At 38.7% G+C, this 22,500-nt stretch overlaps 1 protein-coding gene across 3 annotated transcripts in view; it reads left to right on the plus strand.

Annotated features, from left to right (window-relative positions):
* Positions 1-22,500, plus strand: part of IA-2 (tyrosine phosphatase IA-2) — a 737,060-nt gene that overhangs the window by 86,456 nt on the left and 628,104 nt on the right. The window lies entirely within an intron of this gene.

The following is a 22,500-nucleotide window of genomic DNA, read 5'->3' on the forward strand; positions in this document are numbered from 1 at the left end:
CGAAAGCCGTTCTCCGCACATACGGGGAGGTGGGTGGTGCCATCTCCAAAATTCTGAGGCCTCCCGTTTTGGGCTAGGGAGGTTCCGAAATCTAGGAAATTTCAGAGACCAGAAGCACTCTCTAATATTCTATGTTTTCTAAAGGCTTATTTTTGATATTAGGAGGTGCGCGCGCGCGCGTGTGTGTGTACTCGTGTGTTCGTGTCTATGGGTGTGTATGTATGTGTCTAGATTGTGTGTGTTTGTGTAGATTGTGTGTGCGTGTGTGTGTGTGCGTGCGTGTGTGTGTGTGTGTGTGTGTGTGTGTGTGTGTGTGTGTGCGCGCGCATGTGTGTCGGTGCGTGCACTATGCTCACCGGAAGGCACTTCCAGACAAACTATTTGTCGACGAATTGTTGTTAGCAAGGTGGGAGGGAGATGTTGTCAAGTCAGGACCCCTGAAGGTGTTTTGTCGCCTCCTTCATCAGGGTCAAGTATGTCGTCGTTGTCGTCGTCGTCGTTGTCATCCTCATTGTTAGACAATTGGTATTGTTAGACCGTATTGCACCTGGTGCCAAGCTTGACACCAACGCGACTGCACATGTGCCTGTGTGTGTGTGCGCGCGCATATGTGTGTGTATGTGTGTGTGTGTGTGTGTGTGTGTGTGTGTGTGTGTGTGTGTGTGTGTGTGTGTGTGTGTACGTGTAGATGCGTGCGCGTGTGTGTGTGCACGTACGTACTTGTATCTGCAGTCTTATGTATAATGTATCTATTTATATGAAGGCGTAATAAGGAACCCTCAGACACGATTAGAGATGAGTGTTTTCTGGTAAAAGTAGTATTTCATTTATGTATATGTATTATGTGTGCGTGTGTACTCGTTCGTACATACCGCTTATATTGCCTTGGTACACACTTGAAATAAAGATACCTAGCACATTACATAACGTATATTTCTCAACATTATGATTCCTTTGTTTATTATTGAAGTTATTGTACGGGTGAAAAAAAAAAAAAAAAAAGTCGTGGTAGCAATGCCGGCCGCTCTGGGAGGGAGAGGGAGGCAAAACCTCAGGAACAGCCACTATTATGTGAACGATGTGCAGCAGATATATGCCGAAGGTGGCGTTACACATAGAATATTATCATCTTTTAATCAGTGTTTGTTGAAGCCATTAAATGCTAGAAATAGATTCTTCGTGTTGATATCATATGATTCGAACGTAGACGATCATCTTCTGTCGATAGTGTGACGTCATGTCGCCAATCTTCCGCAATTGTTTATTTTTTCCTCCGCCTCTTCTGTCAAGTGTTTTTGCACCAACATTATTTTCCCATTTCCTAATACCTCTGTTTTTTTTTTTATCGATTTAGGAAGAAAATAACTGATGTGGCATAAACGAGGTTTCACTAACGAGACTAATAGGGTTTGTCGAGTAGGTGTTTGTGGTGCAGTGGGATTCGAGGTTGGGAAAGCATTCCGCAACCCCATGCGCTTATGCATGGATGATACCCCTACCATGCGCCCATGGGTATGTTCTATTTTCGCAGTGTAACTAAAGAGACCCGGAGCTGTTCTCTAGGCGAGGAGAGCAATAAGGACGGGAAGACTGGATCCTTGACAACGGAGAACAGAGGAAGATTTATATATATATATATATATATATATATATATATATATATATATATATATATATATATATATATATACATATATATATATATATATATATATATATTGGGGGGGGGTCAGCAACACCCGCTCACATTCAAGTCTGCTTTATTATATGGAGACACCGGATTATCTCGAAGAAAGATGATAAATGAAAATATGTAAGGTTCGATGCCTGAGTTCTTGTCAATCATAGAATTGCGAAGTTTGATTAGATATCGTATTTTAGAGATTACGGGAGTATACTTTAGTCAGAACTATGTCTGTTAGTTATTTCTTTTTGTTTTATTTATCTATCTATCTATCTATATATATATATATATATATATATATATATATATATATATACATATATGCAGAAAGATCACTATTAACAACACGTGATCCACAAATTTTGCTGGTAACCACTAAGGAAATCGGAAGAAAACAGTATATCCCAAGCGCTTTCGTGTAATTCACATCTTCAGGGGAATACAGAAATAGTTGTATTACAAAGAGGTTTAAAAATAACAAGATTATACACTAGGAAAGGAACAGGCAAGGTGTGAGATGTCACAAAATTAAACACTAGGAAAGGAACTGGCATAGCACAAGATGACACGAAATATTACAATAGGAAAGGAACCGGTGAAGGACAAAAAGTCACACATGAAAAATATACATACATATATATATATATTATAAATATATATATATATATATATATATATATATATATATATATCAGTGGCGACTCCGGCCGTCAGGCTACTCGGGCTTAGCCCGAGTATTAGATTTTCTAAAATGAACATATAATTACAGCCAGTTAGCTCGGGCTCCATTTATTTCGCCTGGCCACAGTTCATATATTTTCGTTCAGCGTCTGGGATTCGTCTACTCTAGGTGGGCTGTGTTAGAATATAGATATTGCTCCTATATAACGCGCCTGACTCGTCACCCAATGATAGTCGAGCTGCTTCTCGGCTCGGCCAATCAGAGCTTTTCCGGACCCTGCCTCCGCCGCTCGAGCTCTAAGCTTACAGCCTTGTTGTTATCTATAATTGTAAGAATTTAAAAGTAATTCAAATTCTATGTTTCCTTGAAACAATAGATTTCTACAGAGCTTAGGATTTAAATTCCAATGTATGAAAGATCTCAATTCTACAATATTCTTAAAGGAACGGAAAACTGTCCAGTAACTCGGGCTAATACAAATTAGCTTGGTAAGCTGGGTAAAAGACTAACTGGCATCTCTTGAGTTGATGATGCGCTCGGGCTCAGAGCTTACCGGCCCAAGTTGTTATCTATAATTATAAGAATTAAAAGTAATTCAAATTCAATGTTTCCCTGAAACAATAGATTTCTACAGACCTTAGGATTTAAATTCTAATGTAAGAAAGATTTAAATTATACAATATTCTTAAAAGAACGGAAAACTGTCCAGTAACTCGGGCTAATACGTATTAGCTTGGTAGAGGTAAAAGTCTACGGTGTGCATTACGTCTCTTACCTTCATTTATGCATGTGTCTTAGGCGAAATCTGTGATGAGCCCGAGTGACGTCGATGACCTGGAGTCGCCTCTGATATATATATATATATATATATATGTATATATATATATATATATATATATATATATATATTATATATATATGTATATATATATACATATACAGTATATTCACATATATATACACATATATATATATATATATATATATATTATATATATGTGTGTGTGTGTGTGTGTGTGTGTAATCGTGGAGTTGGTGGTCCACAAGGGGAGAGGCACCAACTTGGTGTTTGTGGATAAAAAGGACGAAATTAGTTCAAGGGTCTGTCTGAAGGGAGACTGTTCCCGGTTACCTGAAGGCCGTGAGTCTTCTGCAAGAGAGACCAGGGGCAACAGATGTATTGATGGGTCTGTCTGAGACTTAAAATTTCACCTGACAAAAGAATATTTGATCTTGAAAAAAAAAAATGCGAACTACAGTATAACCTGTGCGCTCCAAGGTGTCCGTTCAGTGTCATACGTCGTGATTCACTACTAGCAGCCATTCTGCCAAATCAACCTTAGTACATGCCTTTCATTTCACATCAATGTGCTAATTGATCACTTTGTATAGTAAAGGAAGCTATATAGTGCAATAAGTATCACTTTTTAAGATTATAGCAACGATTTAAAAATATTTTATGATACGTAGCAGCGCTCTTTCCCTAAATTAGCCATCCCGAAGTGTCACAGGTGAGACCGGTGGGATGGCTAATCGTTGTTATAATCCTAAAAAAGTGATGACACTCACTCTATTATACTGCTTCCTATACTATAGACAGAACATAAAAAACCATAATTGGGTATATATATATATATATATATATATATATATATATATGTATGTATATATATATATGTATATATATATGTATATATATATATATATATATATATATATATATATATATATATATATATATATGTGTGTGTGTGTGTGTGTGTGTGTGTGTGTGTGTGTGTGTGTGTGTGTACAACACTGAATGGGTCCCAGTGACTAGAGATACATTTTTATCAACCACAATGCACTTTAATTCTAAGCCATCAACATCGGAAGAACCGTGGAGGCACATGCAGAAATTGAAACGTGGTACGCCCGACCATTACACCATCAAGAGAGATGGTGTAATGGTCTAAGTCACCGCTAGCACTGGTCACGTGCTGGCCGTAGGTTCGAATCTTCGGGCGTACCACGTTTCAGTTTCTGCATGTGCCTCCACGGTTCTTCCGATATTGATGGCTTAGAATTAAAGTGCATTGTGGTTGATAATATATATATATATATATACACATATGTATATATATATATATATATATATATATATATATAATGTGTGTGTGTGTGTGTTTGTGTATTTGTACCCTATATATTTTTCTCCAGTATTTGTATGACCCTGCGTCACCTCGTATATAACATTTTGAGGACGAAAAGAAAAGAAATATTTCAGTCATTGTTTTCATTGTTAATTATTTTTTTTACGTTTTTCATTAAGATTCAGTTCGCGGGATAAAAATGACTGCCGTTTTCGAACTGAGGAACTGTCGATCGTTCATTAATTTTGTTAAAAAATATTCAGAAGTTTTTTGTTTTCTAAAACATGAAATAAATCTTATGAGGGGGAAAGGGTATTTTGGTACACATTTGAACTGATGGTGATTCGGTTTGCTGCCGCTTTTTAAAGAGAAAGATGGGAAGAGGAAGGAGTGAGAATGGGGAAAGGATGTACCGTGTGCTGTTGTTGTGGTTCTTGTGGTTGTTGTTGATTAACCCGCAGTGTCAGTGGGCTGTGACACCAGAGTTAACGAGGAGACTGATCGTCCTCCTTTCGGGGTTCCTCCCGCCCGATATCCTCCTCCCCTGATATGTTGTGGTCATTGAATGTGTGTGATGCCTTACCCGTGTTGGTGTATCTTTTGCGACATGTAGAGCAACGTGACGTGTGGGCTAGAAGGGGGATATTGTATCACGTAGACAATAACCAGCGCTTCTCTCTTTGGGGACACCATGGCCCTAAAGGGATGGAGACGCTGAGGTGGTAAAGGAGTGATTTAAGAAAGGCAGCAGAGAGGAAAGACAGTAAATGTTCAAGTGAGAAGCTTCCTCCTTTCACTGAGAATTAGTCTCTAATTACAAAATAACGCTACGTAACTATTGTCCTCAGGGGTGTCACTAAGGTCCCCAAAACATTAATAATATAAAACTTAAGCAATTGGTACTTCATTCTGGGTGAGAAATGGGGGTGTTGAAGAGAGGTACGGTCTTCCAGCCAGTTCGTCGTTTGGGGACGGAGGTTGAGGAGGGGGGGGGTAAAAGGCTGAGGGGGAGCTCGTTCGAGTGATGGGATAATTGTCCCTCCTCAAGTATACCTAATGATGGCTTTTGGAATTGGCCTTGGGCTCCTTTCACAGTACGCAGGGTCGTTCTTGAAACTCAGATTCCGGGCCTTCAAGATGCGGCGTTTGTGGTGGCGAGCGATGGGCCCGTTACCTTTATCTGTCTACATAGGCAAACCCTGGAAGTTTTCCATTAAAGTGAGTGCACACAGGATACCTTTAGGTCCATGGTGAGGCTGGATAGCTGATGATGAATGGATCACTTAAAAGAAAATAAAAAGAAGAGCCCCAGATATGTATATATATATACAGTATATATATATATATATATATATATATATATATATATATATATATATGCAATAAAAACAATGGGAACATGTGTTTTATAAATGCAAGGTAACCACTTTAGAAAATAAACAAACGGAGCGGAGCGCTTTCGTATATTACATCTTCAGTGTAAACTAGTGTTTTCATTGCATATATATATATATATATATATATATATATATATATACATATATATAATATATATATATATGTGTATATATATATATATATATATATACATATATATATATATATATATATATATATATATATATATATATATATATATATATGCACAACACTGAATGGGTCCCAGTGATTAGAGATACATTTTAACAGCCACAATGCACTTTAATTCTAAGTCATCAAAGGCTGACGTGCAGAAATTGAAATGCGGTAATGCCAAGGACTCGAACCCAGCATCCTCATGACAAGTGAGGTACCGCATTTCAATTTCTGCGTGTCGGCCTTTGATGGCTTAGAATTAAAGTGCATTGTGGTTGGTATATATATATATATATATATATATATATATATATATATATATATATATGTGTGTGTGTGTGTGTGTGTGTGTGTGTGTGTGTGTGTGTGTGTGTGTGTGTGTGTGTGTGTGTATTTACCTAGTTGCATTTTACGAGACGAGAGCTATGCTCGTAGTGACCGTTTTCGTATCTCTCCGCGTCCAGTTTATTCTTAAAATCGTGTATAATTTTGGCACTCACTGTTTCTCCATTTAGTTTGTTCCAGATATCAATTACTCTATATGGGAAGCTATTTTTTTCAGGTATCTTCTTTAACTGCCCTTCTTTAGCTTCTTTTCGTGTCCTCTTGTTTTTCTTCTGTCCCACTTTAATAAGTCGTCTCTATCGAGAATTTCCATACCCTTCATAATTCTGTAAATTGTCAACAAATCACCTCTTTCTCTTCTCTGTTCCAGTGTTGATAGATATAATTTCTCCAATCTTTGTTCGTATGTCAAATTTGATAGTGTAGGTGCCATTTTTGCCGCTGCTCTTTGGATTCTTTCTAATTTTCTTATGTTCTTTTGTGTGCTAGGTGCCCACAGTGTTGCAGCATATTCTAGTTTAGGTCTTATCAGTGTAACCACTATTTTTTTTAGTCATCTCCTCATCCATGTAGTCGAAGGCCACTTTCATTGATCTTAATAAGTTAAAAGTCTCTCCAAATAATATTTTGACATGTTTATCAGGTGTCAAGTCACCTGAGATGATTACTCCCAGGTCCCTTTCTGAATCGACTTTTTTGACTTCCTTGTTTCCAATTTTATATTGACCTAATACACTATTTTTATTTTTTCCAAATTCTATGATACTACATTTCTTAATGTTGAAGTTCGTCTCACATCTCTTACTCCATTCCCATATTTTGTCTAGGTCTTCTTGTAGTGAGCTGAAATCTTTTTCTGTTCTTACTCTCTTGAGTAATTTGGTATCGTCAGCAAAGAAGTTCATGTAGCAATTTACTCCCTCATCTATATCATTTATATATATGGCAAACATTAAAGGAGCCAATACAGAGCCTTGCGGGACGCCACTCTTCACATCTTCCCAGTTCGAATTTTGTCTCTAAGTACCACTCTCATTTTTTCCCAAGTAAGAAATCCTTCATCCATTCCAGTAGCTTACCTTGTATTCCTCCTATTATTTCATTTTTTTTTTATTAATTTTTTATGTGGTACTTTGTCAAATGCCTTCTGCAAGTCCAAGAAGGCGCAGTCTGCCCAGTTATCTCTCTATTATCTCAATTAATCTTGAGTAAAAGCAAATTAGGTTTGTGGTACACGATCTTCCACTTCTAAAGCCAAATTGTTCAGGGTTTATTATTTTATTTTCTTCCAAGTGTTTGGTCCATTTGTTTCTGATGATTTTTCGTATATTTTTGCTACTATGCTTGTAAGGGATACCGGTCTGAAGTTTGTAGGATCTTCCCTATTTCCTCCTTTATATATTGGTACTATATTTGCATCTTTCCAATCTTGCGGTACCTTTCTTTCTCTGAGTGAGAAGTCTGTTATCTTGTATAATTTGTCTGTCAGTTCGTCTATACACTCTTTCAGTATCCAATTTGCAATTCCATCCAGTCCATGCGATTTCCTGACATCTAGGTTTTTTATTTGGTCTCTTATTTCTTTCTGTGTTACCTTTATTTCTTTCATTTTGGGTGATCTTTCTTGTTGTCCATCTTTCCAAAATTGTGAGCTCTCAATTGTAAAAACAGACCTGAAATGTCTGATCATAACTTCTGCCATTTCTGTGTTATTTATATATTCTTTATATCCTTCACGCAATTTCACTATTTCATGTTTATTCGTTAGTTTTTCATTCATATATCTGTAAAAGAGTTTAGGTTAATTCTTACATTTGTCTATAACATCTTTTTCATAATTTATTTTTTCTTTCCTGCGTATATTCACATATTCGTTCCTAAGTTTTTTATATGTTTGCCATTTGGATGCTTTTTTGTCTTTTTTTCCATTTTTTCAGGCTTTGTCTCTCCTGTTTCTAGTCTCCATTTTGTTCACAATATCTGGTTCAGAAGTTAATATCAAGCCTAGTTTCGACGGTTCCTCATTATTTCTATATCTAATATTTTCCTTAACCCATTGTGTTAGGGTGTATTCGATGGTCATATCCAGTAGAATGTTGCTCCAAAGTTCTTCTCCCCCTTTTACTATTATTTCTTCCCAGATTATATCCTTTGCATTAAAATCGCCCATGATTACTATGTTTCCACCCTCTCTTAGTAACTCGTTTAGCACATTCATTGTGTTTTCCAGTAATTTAGAATGTTCGCTATCCGACCAAGCCTTTTTTTTTGGTGGTACATACACTGCTACAAATTTTCTGCTTTTCATCTTTTTGTTTACAATTTTTATCATGATTAATTCTACATTGCCTTGGCCTTTATTAATCTTGGTCACATTTAGACCAATTTTGGTCAATATCATAACACATCCTCCCTGCTTGTCTGTTCTATTTTTCACCCGGTGGTTGTATAGACCTTGTCCCACTATGCTTGTTGATAGAGGTCCTTTCAGTTTTGTTTCTACAATTCCCATAATGTCAGGTTTTTTATTTCTAGATGGTCATTCAGTTAATTGATTCCAGAGATCATGCCATCAATATTTGTATATGCCACTTTTAGTTTCATGTTTTCTTTTCTTTTTTTGGTTTAAGTTTCCATTTTTTTTATGTACCATTTTTTCAGTCTCAAGTCCAGCAAGTGTGTGTGTGTGTGTGTGTGTGTGTGTGTGTGTGTGTGTGTGTGTGTGTGTGTGTGTGTGTGTGTGTGTGTGTGTGTGTGTGTGTGTGTGTGCATGTGTGTGCATGTGTGTGTTTGTGTGTGTGTGTGTGTGTGCATGTGTGTGTGTGTGTTTGTGTGTGTGTGTGTGTGTGTGTGTGTGTGTGTGTGTGTGTGAATGGGAGAATACAAAAGTGAATTGATAAGTATAAATGAATTTATAAACAAATGAATAGGAAGGCTTTGGTATTTATCTTAATGAATATGGAGTGAAACCTAGATATTTCTTTCTTTTTTATCTTTATTTTCTATTATTAATATTATTGTTATTATTCTTGTTATTATTATTACTTTTATCACCGTTATTATTATTTTATTGTTATTATTGTCATCATCATCGTCGTCGTCGTCGTCATCGTCATCATTATCAGACATTCGTGTGCACAAAAATTCTCTATTGTTTTATATTATTTGTTTATTTGTTTTGTTACCATTTGTCCGTTTGTTTATTATTATTTGCTTGATTCTCATTTATTATTAGTTATATGTCAATTTATTATTATTTACTATTTACCTGTTTATTTATTATTTAACTATACCTATATTTAACTACACCTATGCTTTTATTTATGTATTTTATTTATCATTTACATTGTTATGTTTTTTATTCATTCATTTATTTATCTATCATTATTATGATTTTTTCGCATCCGACCTAGATATGAACCAAAAGGTCTCCTGTCGGGATGCTCCGCTTTTGTAATCCTTTGTGTAACTTTTCGTTGCCTGACGACTGGCCTGCATAACTGAGCGCATTCTCGAGCGCGTGTGGACGGAAGCGACAGAGCGATGGGAGCCTCTTGCGGGGGAGAAGGTAAACTGGGGGCAAGGAAGGGAGCGAGAAGAAGAGAAGGCGGTTGCGAGAAAATACATTAAAATTCGGTTACAGGGGGACGACATGACGTCACTATTTCGAATATAGAATCTCCCCGCGCTATTTAAGGGGTGGGCAGGGAGGGTACGGGCCCCGCTGAGGGGAGGAGACGTGGGAACAGAAGGTGACGGGTGGGGGTGGGGGGTGGTGGGATAAGGAGGGGGAGGATTCAAGAGGGCAAATGAGAAAAGAGGGGGAGGAGTTCACGTCTATCACCAGCGTTTCTGTCTTTGAGGTGGAGTCGTAAAGAAGGATAACAGAAACGAGGACTAGTTCACGTTAAAAGTGAACAGTATCTCTCCTTGTGAAAAGATGAATCGTTAACCATAAAATAAAAATGCGTGGTTCTGGCCCGTAGGGGGTCGACAGGGATGTGAAGTGTATATATCTGTGAGGTGTATCGATATCTTCAAGAACGAGATAATTAAGAGTACTCACAAATAGTTGCTGGGAGAGAGAGAGAGAGAGAGAGAGAGAGAGAGAGAGAGAGAGAGAGAGAGAGAGAGAGAGAGAGAGAGAGAGAGAGAGAGAGAGGAGGTGTATGGGATGTTGGGAAGGAGGAAGAGTCCGAAGATATCCTACAGAGAAATGGGAACGACGGTTCCCTTAATGGGACCTGGAAAGGTGTCACTGAAAAAGATGGGAGCTTTCGGGGTGGGACTGGTAGGGGGAAATCTGAGGAGAAGGAAGATAGGAAGAAGAGGAGGGGGGCTCCTGCGGAAGGGGAAGGGGGCGGAGGAATGGGACGCAAGTAATAAAAGAGAAGGAAGAGAGGAGAAAAGGAAAGTAGATGGTAAATTTTATCTGATCTCGGATAGTTTGTCTAAAAGATCGGTGAAAAAATAGAATATTTATAAAAATAGATCAACAAACAAATAAGGTTAATAGGTTAATAGATAAAAATAAACGAATAAATAAATGTCTGACGAAGGTCACTTCTGAGAGAAAAGAACGAAGAGCTAGAGCATTTCAAAATCGAAGTGGTTGATGTAGTGGAAGAACGTCCAGGTGCCTTGAAACTCGCCTTTGCGAGAGACTCCAAGACGGGCGGATGCCAAAGGGAGGAGAGAAAAATCAGAGAGGAAAGTGGGAAGAAGGAGGAGGAGAAAATGTTGCAGAGATGAGGTAAAAGCAAAAGGTAAAAAGGAGAGACTAGTTGTGATAGAGTGAAAGGAGTAGGAGGAACAGGGACGTATACGAGAGTTAGGAATAAAAGTAGATGGAGAGGAAACGAGGGAATGAAAGGGGTGATGGACGTATGGAAGAATAAGGAAATAGCCAAAGGGAGTTAGAAAAATATTAAAGATTTTACAAAAAAAGAGGAAGAAAAGACGGGATGCGATGTAAGAAGTTAGTAGAGCAACAACAACAACAAATAATAAGAGGGTTATTTCAGTGCGCTTGCATGCGTGCGTGCGGAGCAAATCATCCACTTGTTAAGTAGCATGGGAGTACATCAGAACCACAGCGCGAGATTGCCCATGAGGATAAAAGCTGTGGTAAAATATTGCCTATAACAACAACACATCACAACCACGACCAAATCGCCGTTTCTTGTCATACGACACAACCGCTCCTCTCTTACAAGTGCCCTGATATCTCTGATGCAGTCTTTCTGCAACCTAAAGCCACCGTCATCGCCTTTGTCAGCGTCCTGCTTACTGATGCCATCATCTTGTATCAGAATGGACTAAAGCGACAAAGCAGTATCTAGGACTGTAGTCCTATTGCTTCATCATACAAAATTGAACATCATCTCGCTACGTTGTATATTATCACCAAAGACCCCCTACCACCACCGCCACCATCACCATGGTCAGCCAGCCACGCCTCACCTGATGGTGGCGTCACAGCCACCACAATACCGCCCCTACCCCTTCCCTTCCCCTTCGAGAAGATTTCCAGTGCGTCTCCTTCCTCTCCCTCCCCCGCCGCAGCCAGAGCAAGGATGAAAACAGCCAGGCAACCAGGCACCAACATGGCTGCAAGTTTTCCAACCTGATTAAACGCAAACCTCTGCAAAAACAAATAAATTCCTGGGCTTGGCGTTAAGGCTTATTGGTCTTTGTTTCCAGGTGACGTTCTCGCCTTCAGTGATGCCGACTAATAGAGTGGCGAGATCAGGAGGAACCTTGGGGAGGTGGAGTGTTATATATATATGTATATATTTATATATATATTTATATATATATATATATATATATATATATATATATATATATATATATATATGTGTGTGTGTGTGTGTGTGTGTGTACACTGATATATATATATATATATATATATATATATGTATTACATACATATATATATATATACATACATACATATACCAAGGCTTTTTCCCCCTTTCAAGGGAGGTAGCCAAAAAGGGAAAGGCATAAAAACACTCCCACCCATTTCATCCCTAAATACACTCCACACCCCTCCCACCCTCCCTCTCATCTGAGCACCTCCTGGATGACGGGTCATCCCTGCACCTTGCCCACCGCCCTGGGTCAGAAGCAGTGTCGCAAGACACAGCACATCCACAGCAAGGCCGCTTCATTTAATCGGCGACCCCCCCTCTCCGTCCCCCCTTGCATATAAGGAGAGGACGGGGAGAAATCCCTTCGGGCTGCGTCAAAATTTACTCACACATACTACCTCACCCCCACCCCCCCCCGCCCATTCCTCCTCATGCAATCACAACATCATCCATATACAACCATTGTCCACTCACCTCTGTCTTCCGTCCTCTCCCTTCCTTCCTCAACAGACATTCCCCTCTTCCCCAAAGCCCCCTTCACCCCATCCATCCAACTCATCCTAGGACGTCCCCTCATGTTCACTCCCTCCACATCTGCCTTCCATACCTCTTTTTACTAGTCTTTCTTCACTCATTCTTTCCATGTGTCCAAACCATCCTAATATTCTTTCATCAACCCTATCTCCCAGCTCCTTTTTCACCCCTGTTCTCCTCCTCACCTCCTCATTTCTCACTCTATCCAGCCTAGTAACCCCCACCATACTTCTCAGACACCTCATCTCAAACACATTCAAACTCCTTCTCTCTTCTTCTCTTATGTTCCACGTTTCTGCCCCATACAGTGCTGTTTGCACAATCACTCCTTCATACAGTCTCCTCTTCGCATCCATTCCTAAATGTCTATTCCTCATTACACTCTTTAATCCACCAAGGCATTTACTCGCTTCTCTCAATCTACATTCTACCTCCACCTTCACTCCACCTTTTCCTGCTACACTTGCACCCAAGTATCTAAAACTATCCACTTCCTCCAGTCGCTCTCCCTTAATGTTCACTTCCAGTCTACTGGCACTTTCACCCCTTGTACATCTCATCACCTTACTTTTACCCACATTTATCTTCAGCTTTCTTCTATCACATACTCTCCCAAACTCTGCCATCAGCTTCCTCAATCCCTCCTCCGACCCTGCCACAAGCGCAGTGTCGTCCGCAAACAACAGCTGGCTCACCTCCCACTTTTCTCCATTTTCTTTAACCATCTCCAATCCCTGACCCAACCCTTGCATTCACCTCTCGCACCACCCCATCCATGTATAAGTTGAACAGCCAGGGCGACATAACGCATCCCTGACGAAGTCCCACCTTTACTTCAAACCACTCACTCTCTCCATTTCTAATCCTGACACAAGCTCTACTACTCTCATAAAAAATCTTGACAGCTCCTAGAAGCTTTCCTCCTATCCCATAAATTTGCATAACCTCCCACAGTGCCTTTCTGTCTACCCTATCATAAGCCTTTTCCAGATCCATAAAAGCCCAAAAAAAACATCCTTCCCCTTTCCTATAGCTTTCTCACATATCTGTCTTACAACAAAGATCTGATCTACACAACCTCTACCTGTCCTAAATCCACACTGTTCCTCACCAATTACTCCTTCTGTTCCTCTCCTAATCCTCTCAATCAAGATCCTCCCATAAGCCTTCCCAACTACACTTAACAAGCTAATCCCTCTGAAACTACTACATTCACACTTGTCCCCTTTTCCCTTGTAAAGAGGAACTATACAGGCACTTCTCCAGTCCTCCGGTACTCTACCCTCTCTCCAGCAAACATTAAATAACCTCACCAACCAGTCCACCATCACTGAACCTCCCTTTTTCAGACATTCTGCATGGCATCCATCCAGACCAGGTGCCTTACCTGCTTTCATCATCTTAACACCTGCCTTCACCTCATCCTTCCTTATTTCTCCTCCATTCTCCTCACTCATCACTCTCATTTTCTTCGCATTTCCCACTGCAGCTATCTTTCCTTCCCTATCCTCCTTCACATTTAGCAACTCCCTAAAATATTCTGCCCATCTTCCTCGTACTGCCTTCTCTTCTCTCCATCTGCACCTCTTACGTTTCCTTCACTACTTGATTGGTCTTCTCTTCCTCTCTTATTTTTCAAAAACATCTTTTTATTACTTTAAAAATTTTCTGTCACACTCTATCCCCATTTCACATCTGCTCTCCTCTTTGCCTCCTTTACCTTTTGCTTTACTTCTCTGTTCTTTTCTTTGTACGTCTCATATGACTCCCTCGTCCTCTTTTGTAACCAATCTGTGAATGCTCGCTTCTTCTCTTCTACAACCTTCTTTGTTTCCTCATCCCACCATTCACTACCCTTTCTTCTATTTCCCCCTGTCCTTCTTGTTCCACACACCATCCTTGCACACTTTATGACTCCCTCCTTGAACCATCCCCATTCCCCCTCCACACCCATCTCTGCTCCATCCTTTACTCCCTCCCACTCCTCCTTCAGCATCTTTTCGTACTCCTTCTCCTTTTCCTTTTCATTCAAGGAGTTCACTCTAAGAACCTCCCTACCTTTTGTCCCTTTCCTCTTTCTCCATCTATCCTCCACTCTCAACTTACCTTCCACCAAAAAATGATCTGATATTCCCCCACCCTCTCCCCTTAGCACATGTACATCCTTAACTCTTCCTATCATAATCCTATTTACCACTACATAATCCATTAGCGCTCTATCTACCACCCTTCCCTCCACCACCCTCTCCCATGTGTACTTATGCTTGACTTTCTTCCGAAACACTGTATTTGCTATCATCAACTCTCTTTCTAGACACATTTCCACCATCAACTCTCCACTACGATTCTTTCCTGGAACTCCACACTTCCCAACCACTCCATTACATGTGTATATATATATATATATATTTATATATATATATATATATATGTATATATATATATGTATATATATTTATACATACACACACACACACCACACACACGCACACAACACACACACGCACACACACACACACACACACACACACACACACACACACACACACACACACAAACACACACATATATATATGTATATATATATTATATATATACATATATATATATATATATATATACATATATACATATATATATATATATATATATATATATATATATAAACATTGACAAATTATGGAGGAAAGGTAGCAAATGAAACGTTGAAGCTAGAGTATGCATTTTTACTCAAACCAGACGTTTCGACCTCCTAGGTCCTCTTCGGTAGACTGAAGCTGGAAGAAGACGTCAATCCGTTAACAACTTTTATTTTGGAGCTTCTCCTTCCGTCGTGACCTGACGGGACTTCCTGGATCTCACCTAAGTCACTTAACCTCACACCCACCAACCACCAACTATGTGGACTTTTGGGCAGAGGGGTATTTGTATATATATATATATATATATATATATATATATATATATATATATATATATATATGTATATGTATATGTATATAGATATTAGTGTATCCAGGAAGAATATTTTCTTTTTGACAGACGAGGTTAAATAGTATTGCTGTTGTTTATCTTTTTGTTGAGAACTACTTCTCTTGCTAGTTTACGGTGTTGGACTGTTAGTTTGCTGAGTAACTGTCCGTATGTGGTTACAACGTTTCGGTCTTCTCTGGAGACCATCTTCAGGCTAATTGTTTGGGTGTATGTGTGTGACGTTTATACATTATTTTGTTTCTGTTTGCTTGAATGGTGTCGTGTAAAGCGGTCTTCCTGATTGGCTGCTTCATAGCCATCATGAATCACTAGGAAAGATAACATGCGCTTTTGGGGTGGGAGAATCTGGAGGTCTATGCTGTGTATGTTCATGGCTGGTTTTAATTCTGCTATGTAAATTGCTTCAATAAATGCTAATCTGTGGGGTCTCTTTTTCTGTCTATTATTGCTGTTCCTTCTAAGATTTGGCGGGTGAGGGAAGTATTATGTTTGGTCTTATAGTGATTCTTTATGGCTCCATGTTGTAGGTGGCAAGTTAATCGTCTTGTAAATTTTGTCCTCGTCATTCCGATGTATGTTTGAGACCCACAGTTCTCAACAGTACAATTGTGTTGGTAAATGACGTGGTTTTCTTATAAAGACGGTGTCGGTTTGGGAGGGCGGTTTCTCAGTAAAAGTTGTGACGTCTTTCGGGTCTTGTAGTATATGGTCAGTGATATTTTGTCCTCTGGGTCAGTGGGCTTGACGTATTTTGTAATTATGAAAATGTCATTAAAGACATAAAAAAAACAAAAAAAAAAACGGACCTTACACTGGACGTACGTGGAAAACAAAAAGGTGGAGGAAACAGACTAAAAAAAGGTCACCCACGAAACAATTGGCAAAAGCCCGTATGACACGCCAATTCAAAAATCCCAAAAGGGTGAACCAACAAATCTAACAAAACCTTGCACTATACACAGGATGTAATGGGAAAAACAAAAAAGATGGAGGAAACAGATTAAAAGGGTCACCCACGAGAATAGAATTGATAAAAGCTCGTATGACACACCAATTCAAAAATCCCAAAAGGGTGAACCAACAAATCTAACAAAACCTTGCACCATACACAGGATGTAATGGGAAAACAAAAAGGTGGAGGAAACAGATTAAAAGGGTCACCCACGAGAATAGAATTGATAAAAGCCCATATGACACACCAATTTAAAAATACCAAAAGGATGAACCCATAATCTTAACAAAACCTCGCACCATACACAGGACGTAATGGGAAAAACAAAAAGGTGGAGGAAACAGATTAAAAGGGTCACCCACGAGAATAGAATTGATAAAAGCTCGTATGACACACCAATTCAAAAATCCCAAAAGGATGAACCCACAATCCTAACAAAACCTCGCACCAGACATAGGATGTATTTCCTATAAAAAAAAAAAAAAAAAAAAAAAACCACTACATATCCTCAAAGAAAAAGTCTCCGATAAGGAGACAACGGCTGGCTCTCGACTCGAATGAGATGAGGAAAAGAAAAGCAAGCAAGAGCCTAATCACTTACACAACCATTAATTACACACACAAGAATATTATGCACGTAACAACAAAAAACCTTAATACTAACACAAAAAGTAAAATGGACAATAAGATAATTAACCGGTAACTCGACATGCCCGAAGCACATGTCCAGCCAGTCTGCCGGCGATTGAAAATGTTACCATACGAATACCATCTAAATACAATAAAAAATTCGAGTACGTCGCAACGTACTGACATATGGTAACTGTGCTACACAAAAACAAGTTGTTGGAAATCTGGTTACATTACATAAAAAAAAAATTATAAAATGAAAAAAAAAAAAAAAAAAAAAACTTGGCATATTTGCGCCCCAATGCTAACGTTCACGGCTTACTTGACCTGAGGGCAAGGTTAACGAAAGACCACCGCTGGTTGATCTGAAAATGTTGACCTACTGGGTGTGTCAATTGGTCTACACAGCTGGCCGATAAACGGGGGGGGGGGGTGAAAACTGCTTGCTTGCCGGCAACTTACTACCACCACAAGAAAGAAAGAAAACACGTGAACATTGGGTACGTGACTATATATATATATATATATATATATATATATATATATATGTATATATATATATATATATATATATATATATATGTATGTACATATATGTGCTAAGGCAAAGGTTCGAGTCCTTGCGGTGGAGCTTATTTTCATTTGTTACAATGACATAACTTCTTGGATGACTCGCCATAATAAACACTCGGTGAACTTTGAATAGAGACTGAGCTAACCTAGTGTCCTCGGTGAACTACCAGTTCGTAGTATAGGTCGTTCCTTTTGTAGAGTCTGGTTGGCTCAAACCTATCCTCTTTACTTCATAATAAGCAGTCACTAAGGCAAAGGTTCGAGTCCTTGCGGTGGAGCTTATTTCCATTTATATATATATACACACACACACACACACACATATATATATATATATATATATATATATATATATATATATATACACATATATTGTCAAGGGCTTGCTAGGTTTGACCTAAGTTGATGGAATGTATGTAACTAATTCCGAGTCTAGGGGTAAGTCGAATTCAAGTTCTGGAGCAAGCCCGTAACAAAGTGGAACGTATAGAGATTACAGGTAGATTACGGTACGTTCCGATTAGCAGCTCATATAAGACTGGGATGTAAGCAAGGTTATAAGGAAGGTTGGTTAATATGGAAGTCTGCACGAAACTTAAATAATCTATATTTATGACAAAAGAAAAAGAAAAAATTACCGTTTTAACAATTTCTTACATACAACTCACAGTTCACTGGGAGATCTAACATAAATATACATTCCTAACTAAACACATATAACAAATAATAAAACTTAAGTCCATGATAATGGTTTACACAAATACTTGCAACTTTACACGTGGTGTAACGATCAACAGCGTCGAAGGGGTGAGACCAGGAAGGTGAAGTCCATAAGAGGGGGTAGTAGATAAGAGAGGGTCGGCTCGGGGATGGTCACTTTTATATAGTCGAGGGGGGCGTGGCTTGGCGATTCATGGTCATGCTTCGAAGCCGAACGTATGGCGTACGTTGGGCATACGTATGAACAACGTTGGATGAGACGGCTTCAAAACTTTGATCGTAGCAGGCGGGAGATTTGAAAGTCGCATTCGATTCACGGTTGGCTATAACAATATATATATATATATATATATATATATATATATATATATATATATATATACAGGGGCTGTACAAAATAATATGAACACGCAAAATAGTACACCTTGATGCATGTTGGCAACACTGCTTCAGGGTAAATAATCCGCCGGGTATATATTGCGCAGTTTGCGTAACAGGTGTCGTGGGTTATATTTTAGTGTATTACACGCTTTGGTCTGCTACGGTTACAACAAACGACTGATGTAATGTGTAATCTCTCAGACTTCGAAAGAGGGCAAATCGTTGGCGCCCGGTTAGCGGGAGCGTCGGTGACGAAAACAGCTGAACTGACAGAGACCGACGAACATTAAAAATGATTGTGGCCAGACAACATAAAACAAAAGCGGAATAAAAGTAACAGCAGAACTCAACACATACCTGAGGAATCATGTGTCGATGGAAACAGTACGGCGGGAGTTCCACAAAGCTAACATTCATGGTAGGGGTGCAATTTCGAAACGGATGCCAACGCTAAGCTGCGAAAGAAGTGGTGCCACCAACATAAAACCTGGACACTTTATGATTGGAAGAATGTGGTATGGTCCAATGAATCAACGTTCACGTTATTCCCTAAGGACGACAGGGTTTATATATAAAGAACCCCAAAAGAGGCCTACGATCCGGACTGCCTGCTTCCTACAGTCAAGCATGGGGGCGGTTCCATTATGAGTTGGGCGGCTATATCGTGGTATACAGCTGGTCCTCTCATTCACATCACAGGCCAGATGACTGCGAATGAATATTTCTACATCCTCAATAATAAGGTTCTTACTATGATGAGCGTCTTGCTGCCAGACACGGCCATATTCCAAGACGATAATGCGCCCATTCACACTTCCAAAAAGGTTCAATCTTTGGTTCTTAGAGCATCAGAATATCATCAAACATCTCTGGCCTGCACAATCGCCAGACCCCAACACCGTATTGATAAATAAATATTGTGTAGTTGACAGGTGTTCATATTATTTTGTCCAACCCATATATATATATATATATATATATATATATATATATATATATATACATATATATGTATATATATATATAGTATATATACATATATGTGTATATATATGTATATACAGTATATATATATGAATATATATACATATATATATATATATGTATATATATATATATATGTATATATATATATAAATATATATATATATATATATATATATATATATATATGTATATGATAATAATAATTAGTAGTTTTTTCAAAGAACACCAGAATAAATATAGTAACATCAGCGGGAAAGAGAATTGGCGAGATTACCAGAAACAGTGAATTTACAAGAAAATAAAAGTGTTGTTTATAGAATTCCTTATACAGGCTGTGAGAAAGTTTACATCGGTGAGATAGGACGCGGCATGGACAAAGGACTAGAAGAACACAAGAGGGATGTGAAATATCGCAGAACATCAAATGCCCTAGTAGCTCATATCGATGAAGAAAATCATTTACCAAACTGGAAAGAAGCCCACGTTCTACATAGGAAACTGGGAAAAAAGAAAAGGAAAGCTTTGGAGGCTGCATACATTGCCACCGAGAAAACAACAAATTCTCGTAAGGGGTTCATGTCCTGGGCTCAAACGTCCACACAGCTGGCAGTTGTCGAGTGTGGTGGGACAGCGAGACCGGATGAGGTCATACAGATCACAATTTAAGCTGTTGACGGGCTTTGATTCTTATTCTGTATTCAGTCCACTGAGGGAGGCCCAAGAGGTCGAAACGTCTGGTTCTGAATAAAGCTCCATACTCTAGCCTTAACGTTTCATTTTGCCACCTCACCTCCATATATATATATATATATATATATATATATATATATATATATATATATATATATATATATATATATATATATATTTTTATTTATATGTATACATATATTTATATATATATATTATATATATATATATATATGTATGCAATAAAACACTAGGAGCGTGTGTTCACAAATGCGTAAGTAACCACTAGGAAAAGTAAACTAACGAAGCAGAGCACTTTCGTATAATTACATCTTCAGTGCAGATACAAAGAAGGAATTATAAAAAGAAGAAACAAGGTACAGAATATATGACCGAGTGAGACATAGTGAAGAGGGCATTCGGAGAGGTAGTGGAAGAAATACACGTGACGGTAACCAACAAGTATGGGACAACTGCTCATAATTTATATTACAATTTAAATGATTTTGAAATTTCATGAGAAATGTAACTATCTAATTTGTACAAACCTTGATGGAGATTAACATCTATTCCCTTACTAGATTTGATCAAACTATCTTCCATTTTTTTCACTCATCACGGACATTTTCTTAGCGCTTCCCACTGCAACTACCTTTCGCTCCCTATCCTCCTTCACATTTAGCAACTCCCTAAAATACTCTGCTCACCTTCCTCTCACTGCCTTCTATTCCATTATCATATCTCCATCTGCACCTTTTACTTTTTCTTCTCTATTTGATTCGCCTCCTCTTCCTCTTTTAATTTCTTTCCAAAACATCTTTTTATTGGTTTCAACATTTTCTGTCATACTCTTACCCCATTTCACATCTGTTCTCCTCTATGCCTCCTTTATCTTATACTTTACTTCTCTTCTCTTTACTTTGTACCTCTCATAAGATTCCCTCGTCCTAATTTGTAACCAATCTATGAAAGCCCACTTCTTTTCTTCTACACCCTTCTTTGCTTCCTCATCCCACCACTCACTACCCTTCCTTCTATTTCCTCCCGCCCTCCTTGTTCCACACACCATCTTTGCACATCTTATGACTCCCTCCTTGAACCATCTCCATTCCTCCTCCACTCCTAGTTCTACTCTATCCTTCACACCCTCCCACTCCTTTCCCAACTTCTTTTTGTACTCCTTTTCATTTTTTTCTCATTTAAGCAGTTCACTCTAAGTACCTCCCTACCTTTTGCCCTTTTCCTCTTTCTCCACCTATTCTCCACTCTCAACTTACCTTCCACCAAAAAATTATTTGATATTCCCCCACTTTCTCCTCTTAGAACATGTACATCCTTAACTCTTCCTACTATACTCCTGGTTACCACTATATAGTCCATTAACACTTTATCTGCCACCCTTCCATCCACCACCCTCTCCCATGTGTACTTATGCTTGACTTCCTTCCTAAACACTGTATTTGCTATCATCAACTCTCAAGACACATCTCCACCATGAACTCTCCACTACGACTTTTACCTGGAACTCCATACTTCCCAATCACTCCGTCATTTCCTACCCTAGCATTAAGGTCTCCCAATACTACTACATTGACATTTTTCCGTAATCATCTCCCTTTCCTATACGCTCTTCTCAGTACAAGCCCATACGCATATACAAAAACCCACTTCTCCCTTCCCAGCTTTACCTTCATCCACATTGACCTTGAAGAAACCTCCTTCCACTCCACTACACGCTTACCTAT

The sequence above is a fragment of the Oratosquilla oratoria genome, chromosome 9 (genome assembly GCF_046742065.1).
Source record: "Oratosquilla oratoria isolate Oo_2021 chromosome 9, ASM4674206v1, whole genome shotgun sequence".
Classification (NCBI taxonomy): domain Eukaryota; kingdom Metazoa; phylum Arthropoda; class Malacostraca; order Stomatopoda; family Squillidae; genus Oratosquilla; species Oratosquilla oratoria.